This window comes from Eurosta solidaginis, chromosome X, assembly GCF_040869045.1.
Source record: "Eurosta solidaginis isolate ZX-2024a chromosome X, ASM4086904v1, whole genome shotgun sequence".
NCBI classification, from domain to species: domain Eukaryota; kingdom Metazoa; phylum Arthropoda; class Insecta; order Diptera; family Tephritidae; genus Eurosta; species Eurosta solidaginis.
The window spans coordinates 31439076-31464113 of NC_090324.1; the positions used below are offsets into that span (position 1 = coordinate 31439076).

The following is a 25038-nucleotide window of genomic DNA, read 5'->3' on the forward strand; positions in this document are numbered from 1 at the left end:
TAATGTTCTCCATTATATTTCTTCGTACCAGTTTAAGTTTGTCAATTCTCGATATTGGTGACTCATCTAAGTTGTCAAGTTGCCTCAGTAATATATACTCGTCCGAGTGTGAAAGCATTTGTTGACCGAACAAGGCGAAATATGGTGTGCAGCCAATTGATTGATGGTATGAACTACGAAGTGCCTCCGCAATATCTGGTAGATGTTGATCCCAGTGGGTCTGATCTCCTTTGAGATATGCTCGTATGCCTGCAATTATTGAGCGATTTACCCGCTCACTGGCATTTGCCTGTGGACTATATAAGGCGGTATAGGTATGTTTAACACCTCTTTCAGCTAGCAGATTGTTAAACTGTGCAGACTTAAATTGCTTGCCGTTGTCACTCAAAACAATTTCGGGTGTTCCGAAAATACTGAAAATTTCTCTCATATACTTGCAAATAGCGGACGTGTTAAAATTGCGGACTTCTTTAATCAAAGGAAATTTGGTTAAATGATCAAGTACAATAAAAATACCAATATTTCCTTGCCTGGATCTTGGGTACGGACCAAGTAGATCAATATATAGCTTCTGGAAAGGACGTTGGACTGTAAACTGTGCTGTCATTGGAGGTCGTAGCGTGACATTGGGCGCTTTGCTCTGTCGACAGATATCACATCGACTGATATAGTCTTTCACATCGACAGTCATGTTTGGCCAAAATAGGTTCCTTCTCAAGCGTTCCAATGTTTTGGCTATGCCTCCATGGCATTTATTTGGTAGACAGTGAGCATCCTCTATCACTTTTTGGGCTAATGATTTTGGGATCCATAATTTCCAATTATGTACTTCTCGTGACGGATCACCATCAGGATGTTCAGTACGCTTATATACAAAATTGTCTACAACCTGTAAGTCAGGTAATCGGCTTGAGTTATTACGGACGTGGTATATTAATTTGTTATACTCATCGGACGAAAACTCGGACGACTTAAGATCAACTAATGGATGGACTGCTAACTCGTTAACTTCTTCAAAATTCTGACGTGACAGGCTATCTGGCACTACATTCTGAGAACCCTTCCTATGCTCTATTTTAAAGCGATATCCTTGCAACTTAAGCGACCATCTGGCTAACCGACTTGATAAGTCAGACTGACGCATAAGCCACTGTAAACTAGCATGATCGGTAACAATCGAAAACTCCTGCCCTTCCACATAGGCCCTAAATTTTTTTAAACTTAAAACTGCAGCTAGACATTCTAGCTCAGTAACGCTATAGTTACTCTGGGCTTTATTGAGTTTTTGTGAAAAGTAAGCTATCGGCAGTTCGATTCCTTCTTCGTTCTTTTGTGATAGCACTGCACCAACACCAAGTTTACTTGCATCGCATTGAATAATAAAAGGTTTCTCGTAGTTCGGGCTGGCTAAAATGGGTGCGGAGCATAACTTTTGCTTTAGAGAATCAAATGATTCTTGGGCTTTAGCATTCCACGCGAATGTTTTGCTCTTTTTAAGAAGATTTGTTAATGGAGCGGTTACAGACGCAAAATTGTCTACAAAGCGGCGGTACCAACCTGCCATTCCTAAAAATCGTCTTAACTGCTTCAAATTCGTGGGGACTGGATAATTCGTTATGGCTGAGACTTTATCTGGGTCTGTTCTCAAAGTACCATTACCTACTATGTAGCCGAGATATTTGACTTCTTTGATACAAAACTTGCTTTTTTGAATGTTTATGGTAAGGCCTGCCTTCCTTAATTGGTAAGCAACTTCGGCTAAGACGGACATGTGACTTTTAAAGTCTTCAGACACTATTAATAAGTCGTCTAAATAAACAAAAACTTGATTTTTCAACTGGGGCGGAATTACACGATCCATCAAGCGGCATAAAGCTTGTGGGGCGTTGCATAAGCCAAATGGCATAACGCAATATCTATAGAGCGGACGATTAGGGACGGTGAAACATGTGTAATCACGAGAGCTGTTTGCGAGAGGGATTTGCCAAAAGGCACGTCGCAAATCAAGAGAACTTATAAACTGAGCCTTTGGTATTCTACTGAGAATACCATCAATAAGAGGTAGCGGATAAGCGTCCTTAATGGTTACGCTATTAACTTTTCGTGAATCTAGACACAGACGGACTTTGTTAGGCTTTTTAACTAAGACGACCGGACTAGACCAAGGACTATTAGGAGCCTCTTCGATTACACCAAGTTTAATCATTTCATCTATCTCCGCATGAACCAGTTTCTCTACGGCCGGAGATATAGGGAAGTATCGCTGCTTGATCGGACGGACATCTGGTTGGAGTTCTATCTTATACTCCATAAGTGAAGTTTTTCCAAGTCCTTCTCTTTCGAAACTTGGAAACCTATTCTTCACCCGTTCTAGTTCAACTTTTTGCTCATTGCTTAAAAAAATACAATTATCATCTTGTTTTGTATCTAAAGAAATCTCGGATATAACCTGAGGTGCTACTTTGAACTTAACCCAAAACTCCACTCCAAGAATAATTTCCTGCTTCATACTTGGGACAACAAGAAACTCGATCGTTTCCTCTTTTCCCTCGAACTTTACATTCAAATCAATTTTTCCATATACAATTTGTTTATTTCCGTCGGCGGTGTACACGGACGCGGTGTGTTTACGAAGACTACCTCTCGAGTTAACCAATTCAGCTAATTTGGAGCCTATACAACATACTTGGGCGCCACTATCCAAAAGACCCAAATACTCGCTATCTAGCATTTCTATTTTAGCATATGGTCTCAAATCGAAAGGTTTTTGTGTTATAGTACAAACAATGTTATTTATTGATCTGCGGGCTTTATGAACTTTCTTCCAAAACTCTTTTAAACGTAGTGTCGAATAACTAGGAGATTTTGTTTCGGACTTAAATATTTTTTTCCTGGCTTTATTGTAATTTGCTAACCGAACATCATAAGGTATAACAGTATGTACAAGGGGAGTTGCTGTAGATGGACTATCAGGTCGTATGGCTATTGTTTCGGAATTCCTTTCGGCATGAGGTCGAAGTACCTCCAACTTTTTTAGGGTATTCTTTTTGAATCGCTGCGAGGATTCTTCTTGAGAACCTCGCTCGTCTTCAAGTTTCCCGGACTGCAAACTTTGCACTGTGGACGGTAGGATGCAGGTGCACCACAACCGTAGCAGAAAACTGTCCTGTCTTCCAAACAATCAAAGTACCGATGACCTTCGGCTTTGCAATTCCAGCATACGGCATTGGCTTTAGATGGGTTCTTAGCAGTCTCGTTGACTTCGGCATCCGCTTCTTCTGGTAAACCATCTTCCTCTCCGTAATTTACTTCGCTTACAAATCGTCGTGCTTGTGGTCGCGTGTTTATGTTTGGCTGGGGATTCGCTGATTTGGTTATCTCGTTTGCCAGACTTTCACCCTTGAGACAAAGTCTGCGCAATTCTGCTAATGACCTAATCTGGACGTATAAAAGTTGTTGGCGAATACGAGGTCTCAGATTGTGCTGTAAAATTTCTGTAAGTTCTGTTTCAGGCAAGGGTGTTTGGAGAGTCTCGGCTATTTTTAGCACAGCATTCCTATAGTCATCGAAACTTTCCACTGGCCCTTGCTTCCTATTTCGAATCATCTCCTTAATCTCAAACTCACTTCGATGTTGTTGAAAGTTCGTTCGTAAGGCTTGACATAAAGATGGCCATGTAACGCGGTCAACCGAGCGACGGTACCGCCAATACCAATCTTTAGCTTCATTTAAAAATAAACTTTGGATGTGTTCACAGAGTAAATTAAAGTTTCCTCCCAAGGTATCAATGCATTGGCATTCAATGCGATAAATGAAACTATCGACCGATAATTTGGGTGTTCCATCAAACTTGATATCCCAATTCGAGATAAGTTGAGCAATTCTACTGGAGTTGGGTAAGCTAGGTGCATCACTAAATCGAAACTGTTCAATTCGATTGTGAAAATTTTGATCAGAGTTACTGGGTAGTCTAGGGGCTTCCCTAGGCCATAAAGGTGTCGAATTACTACGCTGTATATTGGTTTGATCGTGAGCTTCGGGACTAACATTAGCTGTAGGTTGAGGGGGTTGTATATTTAGGTTAAGTCGTTCAAGTAAATTAGTAACTACCCCTTCAAGTTTTTCCTCAAACAATTGAGTTACGCGGTTTTCTACCCCATCGAGAATTGTAGCTTGCCTAGCCGATATTACGGCCGAAACTATATTTCGAATCCTATTTTCTTCCACATTTTGAGGGTTACTGGCCACGCTCGCAGAAGCCAGAGGTAAACTTGCAGCCCCTTCAAGCTGTTGATCATCGTTTCCTAATGCGGCTAAATTTCTATTTCCACTTGAATTTGGTTGCAACAATGTTCCCGCCCTAGTACGCCTGTCAGTATTCTGGTAAAAATCACGACTATTGCACTTGGCGTTACATTGAGGACAATTTGGGTTTTTCTTTAAGAAGTTTAAAATACAATGTCGGTGGAAACGGTGTGAACATGCAGTCACTAAAACCTCATCGTTTTCTATAAAGACATGCCTGCATATGGAACATCCATTGCCTTGACGCGGGGAATGTTCTTTACTGTTCCTTTGTGACATTGTGAATAAAATCCCTGTGGTAAATAGATGGTACTCTTACAAAAAAAAATATATGAAATCAGCGTTGTAGCTAAACCAGCCAGACTCAAGAAAAAACAATAATTGATAATAAAAAAGGAAAATTTCCGGTAAAGTTCAATTAAAATTTAAGCAAAATAACTTTATATGAATTCGAAGAAACTATTGAATTGGGTTTTCAATAATAAGTTTATATTAATGCCAAGTGGATATATAAAAGTATTTATATTTTTTTGTTTTTCCACAAAACGGTTTCAATGAAATATATGTACATATGTATGTATGTATAAATTCCAATAAAAAGTTAAGTTTTTCCAAATCAAAATTCAAGGCAAAAAAAAAATCTCAAACATCTGAAATAATATGGTCTGATTCTTTGTCAATGCGGTGGTTTTATTTTATTAAAGTGGTATTAGACAGCAGCAGTTATGCACTCGAAGGTATAAAGCTAAAAAAAAAAATATTCAAAATCGGTTATATCCTATTTGGTAAATAACCGAATAGTCCGATTGCAATTATGTTGGTACGTAAAAGTGAATTTTTATCTCGAATGGAAAATGAGACAGATTAATTAGACAAGAAATCTTAAGATATGTAAACTTAGTGACTTTCTGGTTAGCTAGCAGGCATATAGCCAAGCTACAACTACAAATCCAAGAAGGATAAAGCTCACAACCCTCAAGGTGCTTGAACAATCGAAAAATAACATGGTTAGATATTTTGTCGAATACCTTATCCGGCGGTCATTTCTTGAAGCATATAGCCTGTAGGAAATGCAATTCCAGCAGTGATTATAATATCCAAAAAACGTCTAACCTAGATATTATATATATGTGTATAGACACATATAAATACACTTGAAGTGAGCCCTAGCAAACATGGTTAAAAGAGTGAGCATTTAGCCCTTATCTTTTAAATTCCTACTGTTAGCTTGGTGGCTTCATATATGTACATACGTATCTATGTCGATATAAAATAAAGACAAAAAATCACAGATGGACAAAAACTGTATTCCAAGAGGGAATAATACTTGGGGTGACCATTGGTGATTCAAACTACTAAAAGTTGTAATTCAGTAGTGTCTTACGATGTCGGTCGAGCCCCACCACGTTGGGCGCCATTTTTTCTGTTATGACATCGCTAGCTGGTGTATCCTATAAGAGATTTGTGAGGAGCGCTAGTGACCTCATCATGTGACTGCGGCGTGTGCACTGGCTCAACCCGGAGCTTCAGTTTCGTGGGTTCCTATACACAATCACACGCTCTAGCTTGCTCTTCCCAAGCCTAACGCCATAACAAAATAAACTACAATATTTGCACACTGAGGGAAACCTACTATCTATAAGCCTAAAAGTGCCTAACTGAAAACCACGTCTTCCTACCACCTTACTTGCAGCTCGTCCGTATATGGTTTTCGGCTGCTCCTAACCCACCCTACCATGGCATCGTTGGTGTTGAAGACGCCCCATTGTACCACCTACATTTCCATCAGAATCAGACCAAACAGAGTATTTAGCAGCTCATAATAACAACGTTTATTACCTCAAGTATATACAGACCATATGTTCAATCCATTATTTAAACAAACAAAAGAAAATGCTTATAATAATACCAATTTAAATAAGCAAATCGAGTTTTTGCGTTTAAATTTGAATTCACGTAAAAATTTAACAAGGTTTAGGTTTCGATACTTTGATTTCGCATATCATTATTTTGGCTTACTATGCTACCATAATTTTTTTGTGGGTATTTAAATATTAAATTCCTGACCTACCTCAACATATGGTTTTTGGCCTTGATCTTGAAATTTTAATTACATATATTTACACATATATACGGTCATATGTTTCGCAAAAATAGAGCGAACAAAAAAAATAGAAAAAAATGAGGCTCCGCGAGAGTTTATTACCTCACAAAAACAGAGAGATGGAATTTGCTAAACCAAAACAAATTGCATTCACTTACGTGTTCACATACATACATACATATGTGAAGTTTTGTACACTCCCAAATTTATTCTTAGGAAGCAAAAAAAACAACTATTACTCACATATGTATGAACACATTTATGTATAAAGGAATAAGACAGTGGCGTATAGCAAAAGGAATAATGACACAATTTGAATCATCACTCACCAATAATCTGCAATGCAGTAATCCCACGTAGCGTTGAAGGCCTCCTCGCTTGTGATCGCAGCATGATGACGATGACTGTTGTTGTAGCTATAAATTCGCTTGTTCTTACTTTTCAATTTAAATATATTTATGGACTCATTCTAATAGAAATATTGATTCAATTCGATGTAAAAAAAAATCGTAGACCAAACAAAAATCTAGGATGTCCTAATTATTAGGGATTGCACTGTAGTTGGGAGTTAAAATCAGAGAGATAATGGGAGGAGCTTTGTGCACATAATGTTGCAAACCCAAAATAAACAAAGGAATTTATGAATGAAGACTGTCTTATAATATCTCTCTGACAAATTTAAAGAACAATCAAAAAGTAAATCGGTAATATGTTGAGTTAAGTTAGGGTTGCTACCATGTGGGTTGGACCCACATGGTTACAACAAAAAACTTAAACGATATTATGCAGGTATAACTAAATTAGGTATCTATACTAACAAAAGTATACTTCTTTAATTTATTTCTTCTTATTTAGGTATGTGTGATTTTGATATAATATGTATATATGTTTTACTTAAATATATATATATATGTATATATATATGTCTTTTATGCAAAAGAGATGGTATTAAAGCTTTAAAGTCCTTTTTTTTTTTTTGAAGGGATATCCGAATAATGTATTAAATATATATTAGATGCGTTAATTATATGTATATCATATAAATGCACATATTCCTTACAAACATATGCGATTCATTCGCTTACCGAAAAAATTACTGAATCAGTAGATTATTTAAAAAAATGTATCATAATTTAGAAAAAAAAATTCAGAAAAGTATTTAGTTATTTAATTTTTGAATAGGGTTTGTTTTTTTCTTTCTTTTTTTTTTCTGGAACTATAGGTTTTAATACGTATGTTCTTTTATTATATTTATGTATATAGGAAACTGATTTTTAAACGCAAAGAAAACAACGTATGGCACAAATTTGATAATGGAAGAAAAAAAATTCCAAAGATCTTGTAGTCTTTCAGATATACTCAGCTACATACAAGTACGCTGGTATATTTTATACCTTTCCACGACAGAAAGGTATTAATTATTTTCTTCCTATAGAGATTATGTTTAAGTGGTGTTTGTAATTTCGAGGTTAATTTAAAATGTATGATATATTTATCTGTTTCCAAAATTTTTTTGCGTGGATTTTCGGAGTTTTTTCTTTTCGCTGTCCACTTATGTAGTACCGCTTATGGAGTCTTGATGGCTGTGAAATAATATGGTTTTGGCTGAAGACTTGGCCTTTTCCTTACTTTGGATAACCAAAACGCAGGGATGTTGTAGGTATTTCACAATTAGAAGGATTTTATTTGTTCGCACTTCACAATAACTATTGGAAACAATTTAATTAAAATAGAGTCCCCACTAGTAATCTCACTGAACTTTGGAAATTGTTATTGAAAAAACTTACCACTCAGTGAATAATTCCTAGGGAAAGGTGGCTGCTTTTACGGGTATAGTGCAGGATGGTTTCTTTTTTTTTTTCTTCTTCAATTAAACTATGCCGAACCGCGATGAAAGTAGATAACTCTACACTCACAAAGTTAATTTCATATTACAAATTCGATCGACATTAAATAAGACTTACTGGATGTGATGTACTCTGCATGCTGGTTCCGAAGGAAAAGACAGATGGGTTTCTTACGGAAATGGTTGAGAGCTAAGCGTGCAGCTTAAAATCATATGGGCAAAGTGACATCGTAAAACATATGTTCAAAAAATGAACTCTACGATATTAGAAGATGTGTTTAATATACACTAAATTTTTAGATTTCTCTACTTATAATGGTATTCACAGACTCTAATAAAAGTTCTACAGAAAACGATCGAACTCAACTCATGAAGTTTAAAGACAAAAAAAACTAAATTTGCATGAAGGTAGTGTTGCCCATATGCACGTGCATACACACCTGAACACAAAAATAATTGCGTAAAGATATTTGAGCAAACTAAAGGTACTTTACAAAAAAAAATATATACATATATGGGAGGACAGTTTGGATGTTGGCATACATATGTGGCAAGCATGTACCCACGGTACACAGAATTGAAAGAATACAAAAAATTTTTCTCAAATATGCCCTTCGTCCATTAAACTTCTCTGATCCTATACCCGCCTACTCTGTGCGACTTATGCTTTTAAGCCTTAAGTCTTTAGATAATCGCAGATCAATACTCTGCTTGTCATTTACGTATGATATTATTAATGGGTTCGTTGACTGTCCATATTTATTGGATAGGATTCGATTTAATATTCCTCGGAGGTGTCTTCGCAGTTTTTATACATTTTATTGTGAAAATTTTAAAACCCACTATTCCAGTAATGCTCCAATTGCTCGTGCTCTCCGTGAGTTTAACTCTATCAGTACTGTTGTAAATCTAGACTTTTCTGCTCCAAAAGCGAAACTGCTAAATATGTTAAAATCTGCTTCCTAAGTATTATGTATTATTTTTCAAATAACTATCTCTTAACTTTAGTTTGTATCATAGTCTGTAAGGATTTAAGTCCATTGACTAAGTGAAATAAAGTGAAATAAAGTGAAAGTACCTAATTAAACGCTTGAAAATTTAAAATTCAAAACTTAGACGTATGCAGAAATTAAAATGTTGTAAACGAATTCTTGTGAATATCTCAAAAAAACCTTACACAAAGTACTCATGAGGGAGCTGGTTGCCCAGTAAGGGGCACACGTGAATTTATGACATTGACAACAATAGAGCAAATTAATAGTAGACAATATTTATACAGAATAAAATTTATAAATAAAATATAAAATTTAAAATATATACAGAATAAATTTGAGTACATACATATAAAAATAATGAGCAAATCAAAAGTTTGCAAACAAATTTCCAATAACAGGCATGTACTTTCATATTTGCAATAGAGAGTTGAACAGTAATATCACGGTTAACGTTCTTTGCTACATTTCAAATTACAAATTTAATGTAGTTAAAAGGTATTATTTAATACTAAGAAACGAGTCACAGGCGTCAAAATTTTTACAGTATTTTTTAAAATCATGACATAAACAGCGAAGTGGTTCGTGCATTTCATAATTCGATCTGCATGTAGCTACAAAAATTTAAAGAAAATGTCTAGATGGCCTAATTGGAACATTAATCTGGATTTCACCCAGCAAAAATGGACTATTTATCAACCCTCTTATTAGTTTTACAATAAATTAGAGGCCAAGCAATAACGTGGATAACTGTAGTAGTTTTAACCGGTTGCAGTAGGGGGAAGATTTTTTGAAGGATCCCTGGTAGGTGTTTTTTTCGTTGCCTACATTTAGGCGCAAACGTTCTTAAGCATAGAGCTTTTTGCATTTTGTATGATAAAACTCGGAACATGTCTCACCCTACCAACTCGTTATACGTTCTTCCGGTTTGTGTTCTGGCTGATTTATAAGAAAAAGCAGAGCTTTTTGTTTCTTTTCTGACTGCAAGAAAAAAAGAGCTTAGATGTTTTCAATGCAGGAGTGTATCGAACTCAGATTTTAAAAGGGGGCCCTAAATTTTTAAATGACCCCTCATATTTCTAATGAACCCTAGACTTAGCTCGAGCGTTTTTAAAGAGTCCCTTAGATTTTTAGAGAGCCCCTAGACTTTGTCTTGTATACATACTGACATATATGTATGTAGGTACGTGAGAATTTCATGAAGCCGCACAATTAGTTTGTAGATTTTTAACTAAAGTGTATCTTTGTCATGAAATTGAGGGTTCTTTATCACACAGTTCTTCAGTTTTTTGCTTTGTATTTTAATAAAACGTCTGATTACAACCATTTAGGTTCCTTAAACATGACAGCATATAAAAAATAAATTTTTTAATGTTTTATATCAGGAATAATGCGAAATACAATTACGTATATCTACTGTTTCCTTACATAAATTATCATCAAAATGACAATACTTCTTGTGTAATACATTGGATGAATATATAAATGAATCTGATAGACACGATGTCAAATCATTTATCATGGAATAAAAAAATATTCGATGTTCAGCATCAACTAAGTCGCCATATTTTGTTAAAAACTTTTCTAAATATTTCGGGAAAGTCATTTTCTTCTTTTTTATTGTACTACCTGTTTGATACTGAATTAGAATTTATAATCAACTTCGTTGTAAATATTTTAAATAAATTCTACCTGCAAATACTTATTTTTTTCAAATAAACCTTTTTAAATAAATAAATACAATTTTTATTTTAATTTTTTAAATATTAACATGAACTATATTATTTCAAATTTAAAATATTTGCGCATTTATAAATAAAACATTTGCTATGAATAAATTTAATAAATCCATATAACCTTTCTGTCAAGTGCCTAATACGAGCAAAACCGATACCTTTATATTTGTATACAATTCCTAAAAATTCATTAATAAATTTATCTTCACATATCCACTCAATATCACAACTAACATAATGTTTTTTGGTTGAAGTTCGAGCGCATCCCAAATCAATATTATCCTCCTTAATTTCATCATCGAACCGCTGCTGTATTAAAAACTTTAATTTTTGAATATCTACACCATTTTGAAAATTAACTTCAAATGAGGGAACTTTTTCTACCTTACCATTTAAATTAATTTTTCCAACATTTAATAACCCTTTAGTGGTTAGATTTCGTTTACAGGAACAGATGCTCCATATACATACATTTAGAAAGACAAGGGCTACTTGTCTCAATGTATATAAATTGGACATCTTTTCTGTAAAAAATATAGTAAATTTTTTAAAGCAGCTCAGCACTCATCTATATTTCAATGAAAATCATTTTATAAAAATTTTCAAGCGTGTTTAACCAGGATCATTTCTAATAAACCGTATTAAACTTTAATACTTATACATCGTTACTTCTTTAACACCGCTGATTATTGTAGGTATATTTCATATTATGAATCAAGCTCTTAAGGATTTAAAATCAATTTCAAAGGAAAAAAGCTCAAAAAAGCCAATATTGAAGGTGATTGATGTACCAGTTAATAAAAGAATAAAAAAGTATCCGTGTAGTTTTTGTGAAAAGGTATATAGGATAGGATAGGTTAGGTGGTAGCTGCCCTGATAAGGATAGCTCACTTGGACAACACGAAGGTCCGTTGTGATACCACATACACCAAAAATAACGGTGACCTAGATCCAGCTACTTAGAGAATCGTTGGGTAGCAACGATAAAGCTCCGAATGATACCGATCTCAACTTTGGATATATCCTCGGGAGATCCAAGTGAGTCGCGACCGAAGTACTTTCGCCTAATTCTGGCAAAAGCTGGACAATCAAGCATAAAGTGATTTGGTGATTCCACCTCATCATCCTCCATACAGCTGCAGCAGGATGGAGTTTCCAGTATATTGAGACGTACCGCATGGATACCCATGGGACAGTGCCCTGTCAAAACCCCAATGACCATTGATAGGTGAGCCTTAGTGAACCCAATTATTTCAGCAGACCTCCTGCCATCCACTTTCGGCCAGAAAGATCTTGCTACCCTGCAAGACGTGGTATCCGCCCAACGTTTGCTGAGCTGATTCGAGGCCCAGCTATGGAGGAGCAATCCACAGGTGGCCAGCGGGATCCCGAAGTCCCTACAGCCATCTTCATCCGGTTCAGTTGTACCGATGCGGGCTAAGAGATCCGCTTGACAGTTACCCGGGATATCACTATGGCCCGGGACCCAGATAATCTTAATTGTAAAATAATTCGATGCAATCGCAAGCGAGGTCAGGCACTCCCAGACCACCCTCGATCGCACTGTAGTTGAGCTCAAGGCCTTGATAGCCGATTGGCTATCAGAGTAGATGTTAAATTCCCTAACCGTGGTAGCACTGGATAGCATTCCATCCACCGCATCCTTAATCGCAGCAATTTCCGCTTGGAATACACTGCAGTGATCAGCCAACTTAAACTTGCGGCTTAAATTTAGCTCTTGACAAAAGACCCCCCCACCAACCTTTCCATCCAGCTTTGACCCATCCGTGAACAAGTTAACCGGTCCCATGCCCCAGATAATTCCTCTTCTCCAATCCTCTCTCTCTGGAATAACTGGGGTGAAGGTTGTATAGGGAGCTGTTATCGGCATACAGTAGTCCGTTCTGTCCGGGATGAAGTCGAAACTGGTAAGAAGGCTAGAGTGTCCGCGGTCAGAAAGTCTATATCCCATATCACGAAGCCTGACCAACGACCTTGCCGCGGCCGCCTTTCCCGCAATATCTACTGGGTATATGTTCAGCATGACGTTCAGTGCCAAGGTAGGCGTTGTTCTGAGAGCGCCACTGATACCGATCAGCGCCGTCCGTTGCACTGACACTAACATTTTGGAGGTGCTCGCCGTGTCCAGTGCTTTCCACCAGACCAGCACCCCATATAGCAGAATCGGTTTGACCACCATCTCATAAAGCCAGTGTACTATTCTTGGCGAGAGTCCCCATCTCTTTCCGATAGCTCCTCTGCAGCAGTACAAGGCAATGGCGGCCTTCCTGGCCCGATCTTCCGCATTGGGTCTCCAGGACAGTTTCTTGTCCAAAACAATCCCCAAATATTTAACCCTATCAGAAAGTACCAACGGTACCCCTGCAATCGAGGGAGTTCTGAAATCGGGCACCTTATATCTTCTTGTGAAAAGGACCAATTCCGTTTTTCCCGGGTTGACCGCCAATCCACATGATTCAGCCCACCTAGCCACAGTATCCAGGTAGCCCTGAAGAACATCGCGCAGGGCGCCCAGAAATTTGCCTCTGACTAGGATAGCGAGGTCATCTGCATAGGCAACCACCCGACAACCATTGGCTTCCAGCTCCACAAGAAGCTCGTTGACTACCACAACCCAGAGGAGAGGAGATAGGACACCCCCCTGTGGCGTGCCCCTGCACACCTTCCTCTTAATTATGGCCCCTCCCCACTCCGCTGCGACAATTCTGCCGCATAGAAGTTTGCTAATAAATTCAACCAGAGCCGCCTCGACTCCTAAAGCCACCAGAGCTCTTTCGATTGACCCCGGTAAGACATTGTTAAAAGCTCCCTCGATGTCTAGAAAGGCACCCAGAGCATACTCTTTGTGTTCTAGGGACCCCTCTATTTTCTTTACAATCGAATGGAGAGCTGTTTCCGTCGATCTGCCCTTGCAGTACGCATGTTGTGAAGCCGACAGTAACCCCCGAGGTATCCTTTCCCGTAGGTACAGGTCAATCAACCGCTCAAACGTCTTAAGAAGAAACGACGAGAGACTGATTGGCCTGAAATCCTTAGGTGATACATGAGAGCTTCTGCCGGCCTTCGGAATGAAAATAACCCTAACCGTGTGCCAAGACTTCGGGATATAGTTAAGCCTGAGGCAGTTAGTATATATGATGGCCAACCAGCGGCAGGAAATCCCCAAAGACCTTTGAAGCTGCGCAGGAATGATTCCATCCGGGCCCGGAGACTTATAGGGCTTGAACGACCCTATAGCCCAGGTTATCTGACTTTCCCGTATTGGAATGGCAGGCACTTCTGCATGGCCAACGACCGCCGACCATGCAGGCGAAGATCCCTGCGCAACTCGGACATCGGGAAAATGATTGTCCAGTAAAAGCCTTAGGGACTCCTCGCTACTCATCGACCAGTCCCCACCATCATCTCTCAGATACCCCAGAGGAGCGGGGTTCCTAGAGAGTATTTTTCTAAATCTCGCGGATTCATTGCAGCCTTCTACGTTTTCGCAGAAGCTTCGCCATGCATCTCGCTTGGCTATCCTTATTTCATATTTATAAATCCCCAGACTCACCTTATAGAGCTCCCAGTCCGAGGGTAATTTACTCCTCCTGGCTCTGTTGAAGAGCCGCCGACTGGACGCTCTTAGGTCGTCAAGAGAATCCGACCACCAGGGCGGCTTGCCCTTCCCCCTGTAAGTTTTCAATGGGCAGGACAGCTGAAAGGCGCTATTGCTTGCCGAGGTGAAGTTTTCCACCAGAACGTCTATCTCAGATTCGGACAGGCCCGAACTAATGATAGGCACCGCAGGCAGTAGCTCTCCCAGCTTCCTACAATACAAGTCCCAGTTAGTACTTTTAGGGTTCCTAAAAGATATTTTACCGGGACGTTCTTCGTTCACTGAGAACTGAATATATCGGTGATCAGAGAAGGAGTGCTCGTTGAGAACCCTCCATCCAGATATCCGACCTTCCAGTTCTCTACTAACCAGGGTGAGGTCCAGGACCTCCTCCCTTAACGCAGTAATAAAAGTCGGGTCATTCCCCCTATTACATATACAAAGTCCCTCATCTACAATAAAAGTAAATAAAGACTCACCTCTAGTGTTGGTATCCGAGCTTCCCCAAATGCTATGATGGGCATTTGCATCGGCACCGATGATCACGCCAACACCTCTCCGCCTTGCTTCAGCGGTGATTTCACCCAGTATCGCAGGTGGTGGTCCCACTACGTCCCCGTGGGGCATGTACGCTGAGACCACCCACATTTCATTACTTCCTCGCTCGAGGCAGACCGTGGTTACGTCAGCATTGCTGAAATTAGAGAGAATAAAAGCTTTAATCTCTTTTTTAACAAGCACACAGGATCTAGGCCTACTTGCCTCCGCATGCACCAAGGTGTTGAATTTTCCAGTCCTTAATCCAGAAATCTTACTGCCGTTACTACTCAGCCACGGCTCCTGGACAAGGACTATATCCACTCCGCCTTTTTCAAGGCAGAGCAACAAATTTGCGGAAGCCGCCTTAGAGTGCTTAAGATTGATTTGACGGATTTCCATCAAAAGCGCTCTTCTTCCGCACCCCATCCTTGGCGGATTCGTATTAGTATTGTCCATTCTAAAAAAGTCCCCCCTCAAGGCCGCTATCCGGAGCCGATTGTGTAGTCGCCCTTTAACGATCTCGTGGTTATCTATGCTACGCAGGGAGGCCACGCGAGGGTTGACGCATTACCTTATGAGTAATGCGTTCAGAGCCAGACCGGACGCGAAGCGGGAAAATCTTCAACCGCACCTACACCACCAACTTAACGGCGACGGAGCCGGAACGTACCTTGAGGCCCGCCACGGTTTTAACGGGACGTGGGCAGGTGCAGCATTAGCCTACCAGCCATTTTGGTAGGGTTTCACCCCGACCTACTAAAGTGGCAGAATACCGCACCTACCAGCCCAATGTCATCAAGTCAAAATGTAAAGTGAAATCAAAGTCCTTAAACAGTCCAGTTCGTCACCGTTGTGTACCGATCTTGACTCTCCCTCCCCTGAGCTCGGCACAATGACTCAAGGGGTGCGGGTTTTATCGAGTTGTCCTCTCTAGATCCGCCATTATCAGTAGAAGCAGGGGCACCTCGTGCAGGACGTGATAACTAATCACGCGTGACATTCGTCACTATGGCCGGTCTAAGACTGATATCAGTCCCTGATCCAGAGCCTGAAACCACTTATGATATCCAAGCCAAGTATCTTAACCCCCTAAAGGAAAAGGTATATACTCGGAAGAGGAATTTAGATGGACATATTACAATGAAACATCCAGTTATAAAAAAAACCCAATTTTTTGCGAGCGATGTAAAATTCAAGTGAAAGAAAATGTATGGGCAGCACATGTGAGAACAAATATACATAAAAAGAATTGTATGTATAATGTAAATAGTAATGTTAAATGTATTAGTGCTATGTTTAATAATCGCATTGAAAAATACGTTTTTGAAAACGATCAACCCAATTATTTAATTGTTGAAAATTTCTCTGAAAACACTTTAACGAATTATCTGAACTTTTACAGAAGTCTATAGAAAAGCATGAAAACATGAAATTTAACTGTGAATTATTTTGCAAATATATTAAAATAAAAGAAAATATTGAAGAATTTGCAATAATGTCACACCAAACGTTAATGACTGAAGCATTTATGGAGAACAATATTGTTGTTGATATAATTTAGGAAAAGTTTAGTAAATTAATTGAAAAAATGAATACATTTCAAGAGCGAGATAGTGGTTGGAATCTAAGTGAAATTATTCATCTAGAAATAAACATAAATAAATACCAACCAGCTAGAGGTTCATTGTATATACCACTACCAAAAGTAATAGCTGATAAAAAAGCTTGTATTAATATTGTGAACAATGATATATATTGCTTTAAGTATGCCATAATCTCTTTATCAACCCTCAAAACATGGAGAAAGGTGTTCTTCATATCACATTAGAAATATCCAAGATTCCATTATAACTTTAATTAATGATAAAGTACTCAATTTTGAAAATTTAAATTTCCCATTACAAATAAAAGATATTGAAATATTTGAATCAAATAATCCAGATATTAGTGTAAATGTGTTTGGTATAGAAGACAATTTGGTAGTAGGCCCCTATTATTTAACAAAAGAAGAAAAATCGCATCACATTAATCTTATTTATTTATACAGTGTTGATTTCAATGAAAGCCATTTGGATAAAAAATTTAAGTAGATTAATGAGGTATCAAGTTACAAGATATGTGCATAAATTATATTTTTGCAATACATGTCTAATACATTTTGATAAGGAAGAAAAATAACTAACCCATAAAAAGCATTGTAGAAAAATTTTAACACGCATGCCTACACCTGAGAAAAGAATACTAAAATTTGAAAATTTCAAAAAGCAATTAGATGTACCATTTACTATATTTCGAATGGATCCTAACACCTATAGATATTCAAAATTCTAGTAGGACTCAATGTGTACAAGAACATATTCCTTATGCCTATTGTTATTTTAATAAGTGCTCATATAATAACCAACTTAATCGTTTTAAAATATATAGCGGGGTTGATGCTCCAAAACATTTTTTTAAAAGTATTTTCGATGATGTTTTAGATATTTAACACCTATATTTGAGTAAAACAGTTAGAATGCATCCATTAACTACCAACCAACTTAGACGTCAAAACGAGGATATAGTTTGTCATATTTGTGGAATGGAACTTTTATTAAATAATAGTCATTTAACTGGTGAATATAGAGGTCCAACACATAATAAACGTACTTTAAAATATCAGATATCAAATTTCACTTCAACATTTTTTCATAATTTATCTAAATATGATTGCCATTTATTTATTAAAGAGCTGTCATCTGTAGAGGGGGATATAGATATTATGCCCTTAAACAAAGAGTTATATATTTCAATATCAAAGAGAATATATATTAGTTATAAAGATACCATTGAACTTAGATTTTTAGATTCATTTCGATTCATGCTTTCTAGGTTAGACAATTTAGCTAAGAATTTACATAATAATGATTTAGAAATAACAAAGGCTTATTTCCCTAACGAACATCACTTTGATTTAATGAAACGTAAGGGTATTTTTTTTTTTTTATTTATTTTTTTTTTTTAAGGGTATTTTCCCATATGACTACTTAGATTCAGAAGAACGTCTCAACGAAACACAATTACCTGATCATTCACATTTTTTAATAAATTATAAAATGAATCGTGTAGCATCGATGTTATCAGCATGCACAAAATGTTTGGATAACATTTAATTGTTCCAATTTATTAGATAATTTTTTATTCTAAAAGTAGATCTGTTACTGCTCAGTTGCATTTTTGAAAATTTTAGAAAATTATGTAAAGGAATTTATCGACTAGACCCTTGTCAATATTATACATCTCCAGAGTAATCTTGGGACGCAATGCTCAAAATAACTAGAATAGAATTAGAATTGTTTACTGATGAAAACATGCATAATTTTATATTGTCGGGAATTAGGGGCGGGATTGTTCAATGTTACAAACGGCGTTCAGTTGCTAACAATAAATATTTAAGTGATTACGATGCGACTAAGTCTTCAAATTATATAATTTATTTAGATGTTAATAATTTATATGGTTATGCTATGTCACAATATCTCCCTCATAATAATTTTGAATGGATTGATAACATAGAGGAGTTTAACGTTTTTAGCATACCAGAAGATTCTTAAGTCGGATACATATTAGAAGTAGATTTAGATTATCCCATAACTTAAAATATTCATAATGATTTACCATTTTGTTTTGAAAATAAAAAAGTTGGCTCAATGAAAAACTCAAAGTTGATTGGTGATTTGAGAAACAAAATAAAATATATTATTCATTATAGAAATTTGCAACAATGTAAAACATGGACTTGTACTAAAGAAAATTTATAGAATTCTACAATTTAATCAATCAGATTGGATAAAAGAGTAGATGTTAAATTAGTACAATATTGGGAAAATACTAATATTGGGGGAAGAGGTAGAAAAAAATTAGGTGCTAGGGCCTTAATAGCAAAATTAAATTTCCATAGTCTAAGCAAATTTTCTAATAATATAATAGCAATTAAATTGAAAAAAGTATCAACTCTGTACAATAAACCGATACATATTGATTTTACCGTTTTAGAACTTTCTAAATTTAAAATATATGGTTTCCATTATGATTATATCAAAGAGAAATATAAAATAATATTGCTTTGAATTATATGGATACTGATTTATTCATATATGATATTCAAACTGATGACTTTTATAATGATATTCGTGATTATATTTCAAAATTTTTCGATACTTCCTCATATCCAATAGGAAACATTTTTAATCTTCCTCAGTTGAATAAAAAGGTTCTAGGTATAATGAAGGATGAATGTAATGGGAAGATAATAAAAGAATTTATAGGTTTAAGAGCGAAAATGTATTCGTTTAGAATTGATAAAGATATAAATGAAACTAAAAAAATTAAGGGAATAAAAAGTGTGTAACTTCTACATTGAGTTTAAATGATTTTAGAAAATGTCTGTTGGAAAATAAATTGTATAATGCATCAATGTATACATTTAGATCTAAATTACATACGGTTTATAAAAAAAAAATAAATGTAAGGCGCGATAACCTCCGAAGGGATCTAAGGTCGAGCTTCTCTTCCAATTTGCGTCGTGCTCCTCTTGATTTTCCCTACAAATTGGCCGGACGGGACCTACATGTTTTATGCCGACTCCGAACGGCATCTGCAAGGCAGATGAGTTTTCACTGAGAGCTTTTCATGGCAGAAATACACCCGGACCGCTTGCCAAACACTGCCGAGGGGCGACCCCGCTTAGAAAAATTTTCTTCTAATTGAAAAACCTTATTTCTAAAATTTTGATGTTGCTTTGCCCGGGGTGCGAACCTAGGGCATACGGTGTGATAGGCGGAGCACGCTACCATCACACCACGGTGGCCGCCACGGTTTATACAATAAATATTTATAAAGTAGCTCTAAGCAATATGGAATATAAGCGAATTGTACGAGAAAATCATATTGATACTTATCCTTATGGTCATTTCGAAACCTTATAGTAATACTTTTTAGAGAAAAATTGTAAGTTTACAAACGGCGATGGTTACTAGGACATGTTTCTGAATTTCACTTTTTCAGCAGCTAGCTTTTCGGGAGCTGAGCGTTGAACTCGAATCTCCAACATTCATATCAGTCCAAGCCTTTTAGCTGTTAAGCCATATGAATGTCCCGCTAGCTAGCTGATGAAGAAGTGAAATTCAGAAACATGTCCTTGTAACCATCGCCGTTTGTAAAATACATATGATCATATTAAATGTATTAAAGTAAAGTACTATCTACTATAAGGTTTCGAAATGACCATAAGCATAGGTATCAATATGATTTTCTCGTACAATTCGCTTATATTCCATATTGCCTAGAGCTACTTTATAAATATTTTGTGTATAAACCGTATGTAATTTAAATCCAAATGTATACAATGATGCATTATACAATTTATTTTCCAACAGACATTTTCTAAAATCACTTAAACTCAATGTAGAATTTACACACTTTTTATTTCCTTAATTTTTTAAGTTTGATTTATATCGTTATCAATTCTAAATGAATACATTTTAACTCTTAAACCTATAAATTCTTTTATTATCTTCCCATTGCATTCATCCTTCATTATACCTAGAACTTTCTTATTCAACTGGGGAAGATTAAAAATGTTTTCTATTGGATATGAGGAAGTATCGAAAACTTTTGAAATATCATCACGAATATCATTATAGAAGTCATCAGTTTGAATATCATAAATGAATAAATCAGTATCCATATAATTCAAAGCAATATTATTTTTATATTTCTCTTTGATATAATCATAATGGAAACTATACAATTTAAATTTAGAAAGTTCTAATACGGTAAAATCAATATGTATCGGTTTATTGTACAGAGTTGACACTTGTTTCAATTTAATTGCTATTATATAATTAGAAAATTTGCTTAGACTATGGAAATTTGATTTTGCTATTAAGGCCCTAGCGCCTAATTTTTTCCTACCTCTTCCCCCAATATTAGTATTTCCCAATCTTGTACTAATTTAACATCTACTCTTTTATCTACATTTTCCATAGTTTTCCCATACAAAGCATTATTCAATAATTTAAAGAAATTTTCTTCAAACTTATTTGCTGCTAATGTTTTGTGATAATTATTTAAATCATTATATTTTTTTAACCAATCTGGTTGAATAAATTGTAGAATTCTATAAATTTTCTTTAATACAAGTCCATGTTTAATACATTGTTGTAAATTTCTATAATGAATAATATTTTTTATTTTGTTTCTCAAATCACCAACCAACTTTGAGTTTTTCATTGAGCCAACTTTTTTATTTTCAAAACAAAATGATAAATCATTATGAATATTGTGAGTGGTTATGGGATAATCTAAATCTACTTCTAATATATATCCGACTTAAGAATCTTCTGGTAAGCTAAAAACGTTGAACTCCTCTACGTTTTCAATCCATTCAAAATTATTATGAGGGAGATGTTGTGACATAGCATAACCATATAAATTATTAACATCTAAATAAATTATATAATTTGAAGACTTAGTCGCATCGTAATCACTTAAATATTTATTGTTTGCAACTGAACGCCGTTTGTAACATTGAACAATCCCGCCTCTAATTCCCGACAATATAAAATTATGGATGTTTGCATCAGTAAACAATTCTAATTCTATTATAGTTATTTTAAGCATTGCGTCCCAAGATACTACTGGAGATGTATAATATTCACAGGGGTCACTGAGCAGTAACATATCTATTTTTAGATATAATAAAAAATAATCTAATAAATTGGAACTATTAAATGTTGTCCAAACATTTTGTGCATGCTGATAACCATCGATGATACACGATTCATTTGATAATTTATTAAAAAATGTGAATGATCAGGTAATTGTGTTTCGTTGAGACGTTCTTCTGAATTTAATTAGTCATATGGGAAAATACCTTAACGTTTCATTAAATCAAAGTGATTTTCGTTAGGGAAATAAGCCTTTGTTATTTCTAAATAATTATTATGTAAATTCTTAGCTAAACTGTCTAAACTAGAAGGCATGAATAGAAATGAATCTAAAAATCTAAGTTCAATGGTATTTTTATTATTAATATATATTCTCTTTGATATTGAAATATATAACTCTTTGTTTAAGGGAATAATATTTATATCTCCCTCTACAAATGACAGCTCTTTAATAAATAAATGGCAATCATATTTAGACAAATTATGAAAAAATATTGGCGTAAAATTTGATATCTGATATTTTAAATAACATTTATTATGTGCTGTACCTCTATATTCACCAGTTAAATGACAATGGTCTGCTAGCCTATTATTTAATAAAAGTTCCATTCCACAAATATGACAAACTATATCCTCGTTTTTTTTGACGTCTAAGTTGGTTGGTAGCTAATGGATGCATTCTAACTGTTTTACTCAAATATAGGTGGTAAATATCTAAAATATCATCGAAAACACTTTTAAAAAAATGTTTTGGAGCATCAACCCCGCTATATATTGTGACGAATATTAGTGATACTAAGTGATACTCACATCCCTAGTCTGATGCTAAGTAAATGAAGTCACAACAACAATAAAGCAGACAGTCGCTTGTATCTACATAAACGAATCAATCATTATGTCTACACATATGTACGTACACGCAGCGGAGAAGCAAGGCACAACCACATGCATATATCTGAGATACTCCCGAAAGTATGCAATGAGAGAAGCTATAAAATCGTGCATCTGTAGTTACAGCTGAGAAATTTGATAGCTGATGGCCAACTAGTAAATTCTGGAAATGGAAGCGCCTAGAAGATGCGAACGAGGAAATCAGAGAGAATAAAAGGCAGCAACAGTAGAGGCGCGATAATCAGTTTCGATTAAGCACGCTATCTGTCGAGCAATAAAAGTGTTATTTTGAAAGTACTTGAATAAAGGCCATTTTCCGTTTTTAAATATTGGAGTTATTTATTCAACAGTTTAGCGATACGAACGTTAGTAAAGGTTGCAAATAAGAGGAATTGCACTAAATTCGTAACAATTGCTGTCAGAAGAGGAATTGTTGAATAAATTCCAGAGGACAACAAGGACATGGCAAGGTTCAGTGAATTGAAGATCCAGCAACTTAAGAAAGAGTTGGAGAGCCGTGGATTGAATACAACCGGCATTAAACTCGAACTTCAGGCACGACTACGAGAGGCAATGGAAGCAGAAGGAATTAACGTGGAAAAGTATGTCTTTCATCTTGATGTCGACGAGACAACAACAAAAGAGAAAAACGAAACAACGCAGACAGTTACGAGCACAGACTTGAACATGATATTGCCTGCAATAACTGCTCAGACATCGACAGTGGCATCTCCGCTGGAATCGCAAGAGACACGTTTAACATCCAAGATGGAAGCACAGGAGGCACGCATTTCAGAAATGTCGTCACAAATGTCATCTCAACTGGCATCGCAAGAGACACGCATAACATCCAAGATGGACAAACAACTAGAATCGCAGGAGAACCGTAAAACAGCGAAGATTGAAGCACATGAAACACAAATTTCATCACAGCTGGAAGAACAAAAGACATATACGGCAACTCAACGGAAAGAAGAAGAGACACGCATAACAGTACAACTAGAAGCACAAGAGGCGCGTATATCATCAAAACTCGAAGCGCGCATGGACGAAAAAATAATGCAGTTTGAAGAAAAATTCGAGGCTGATGTGGATGCTTTGAGAGATCGTATACAGGAGTTGCAATTAAATCGCGCAGCTGTTTCAGCAAGTAATCCAAAGGTAAAAACACCATCCTTTGACGGTTCTGTTCCTTTCCAGGTCTTTAAGCTACAGTTTGAGAAGACCGCAGTAGTGAACAACAGGAATGATGAAGATAAAGTTGCTGAGATATTAAAGACCATCCCAGAGTACGAACGTAACAGTTGTGAAGCATTGACGGCTGCTGTAGAACGGCGATACGGAAGCGAACACAGAAAACAGATATACCAAATTGAGTTGCAAAACCGTTACCAAAAAGCAAATGAGATATTGCAGGAGTTTCCTTCGGATGCTGAATGATTGGCTCATCTTGCAAATACGGACGCCCCTGTGGAATACACTGAAAGGGTAACGATTCAGAGCTTTATAAACGGCATACGGGACTTCGAAACGAAGCGAGCCACATACGCGAACCCAAAGCAAACATTCGCTGAAACGGTATCCCATGCACTGACTCAGGAAATTGCCTCACTTTTGAGTAAGCCAGCGTACAAAGCCCATCGTGTCGAAGTAGAAGGCCAGATTGGGTGGACACAATTTTGGAAGCACTGAAGGGATCACAACAGAAAAACTCTGGAGTTATGAAATGTTTCAAGTGCCGCAACCCAGGCCACATTGCACGTCATTGCAGCACCGGTCCTAATAGTTCTAACAATCTGGGTGGCCGTAAACGCAGAGCTGACGGAGATGAGCAAATCTCCAAGTCCACTCAATCGTTAAACTAAAGAGAGTCAGCCGCAAGGGGCGACAGCTGGCTCCCTCAATTAAATTCTCCATAATCTCTATCTCGCCAATTGGCAGAAGGTCAAGCAATCTTACTGTCGGAGGACATGTGGATGGAAAGAAACGTTTACTGACTGTAGATACGGGTGCATCTCATTCCATCATTCGAGCGGATTTAATCAACAAGAAAATAAGACCATTGCATGGAGCAAGATTGCGTACAGCCACTGGAGAAGACACCACGGTTCTAGGTGAAGTAGCACGTGAAGTCGCAATTGCGAACGTCACGGTAGTACACAACTTTATAGTGGCAGAGATTGTTGATGAAATCAGAATTGGAGTGGACTTCTTAATCGACCAAGGAATTAAGATCGATATGCAAAGCAAGACGATGCGATATAAGAACATGGATGTGCCACTTAATTTCGGCTA

General features: G+C 36.6%; 1 protein-coding gene and 1 pseudogene across 27 annotated transcripts in view; both read left to right on the forward strand.

Annotated features, from left to right (window-relative positions):
- The window catches only part of zfh2 (Zn finger homeodomain 2), a 2927436-nt gene that overhangs the window by 451212 nt on the left and 2451186 nt on the right, over window positions 1–25038 (forward strand). The gene's annotated exons all lie outside the window — the stretch shown is intronic.
- LOC137234393 (serine/threonine-protein kinase PITSLRE-like) overlaps window positions 17658–25038 on the forward strand; it is a 46141-nt pseudogene continuing 38760 nt past the window's right edge.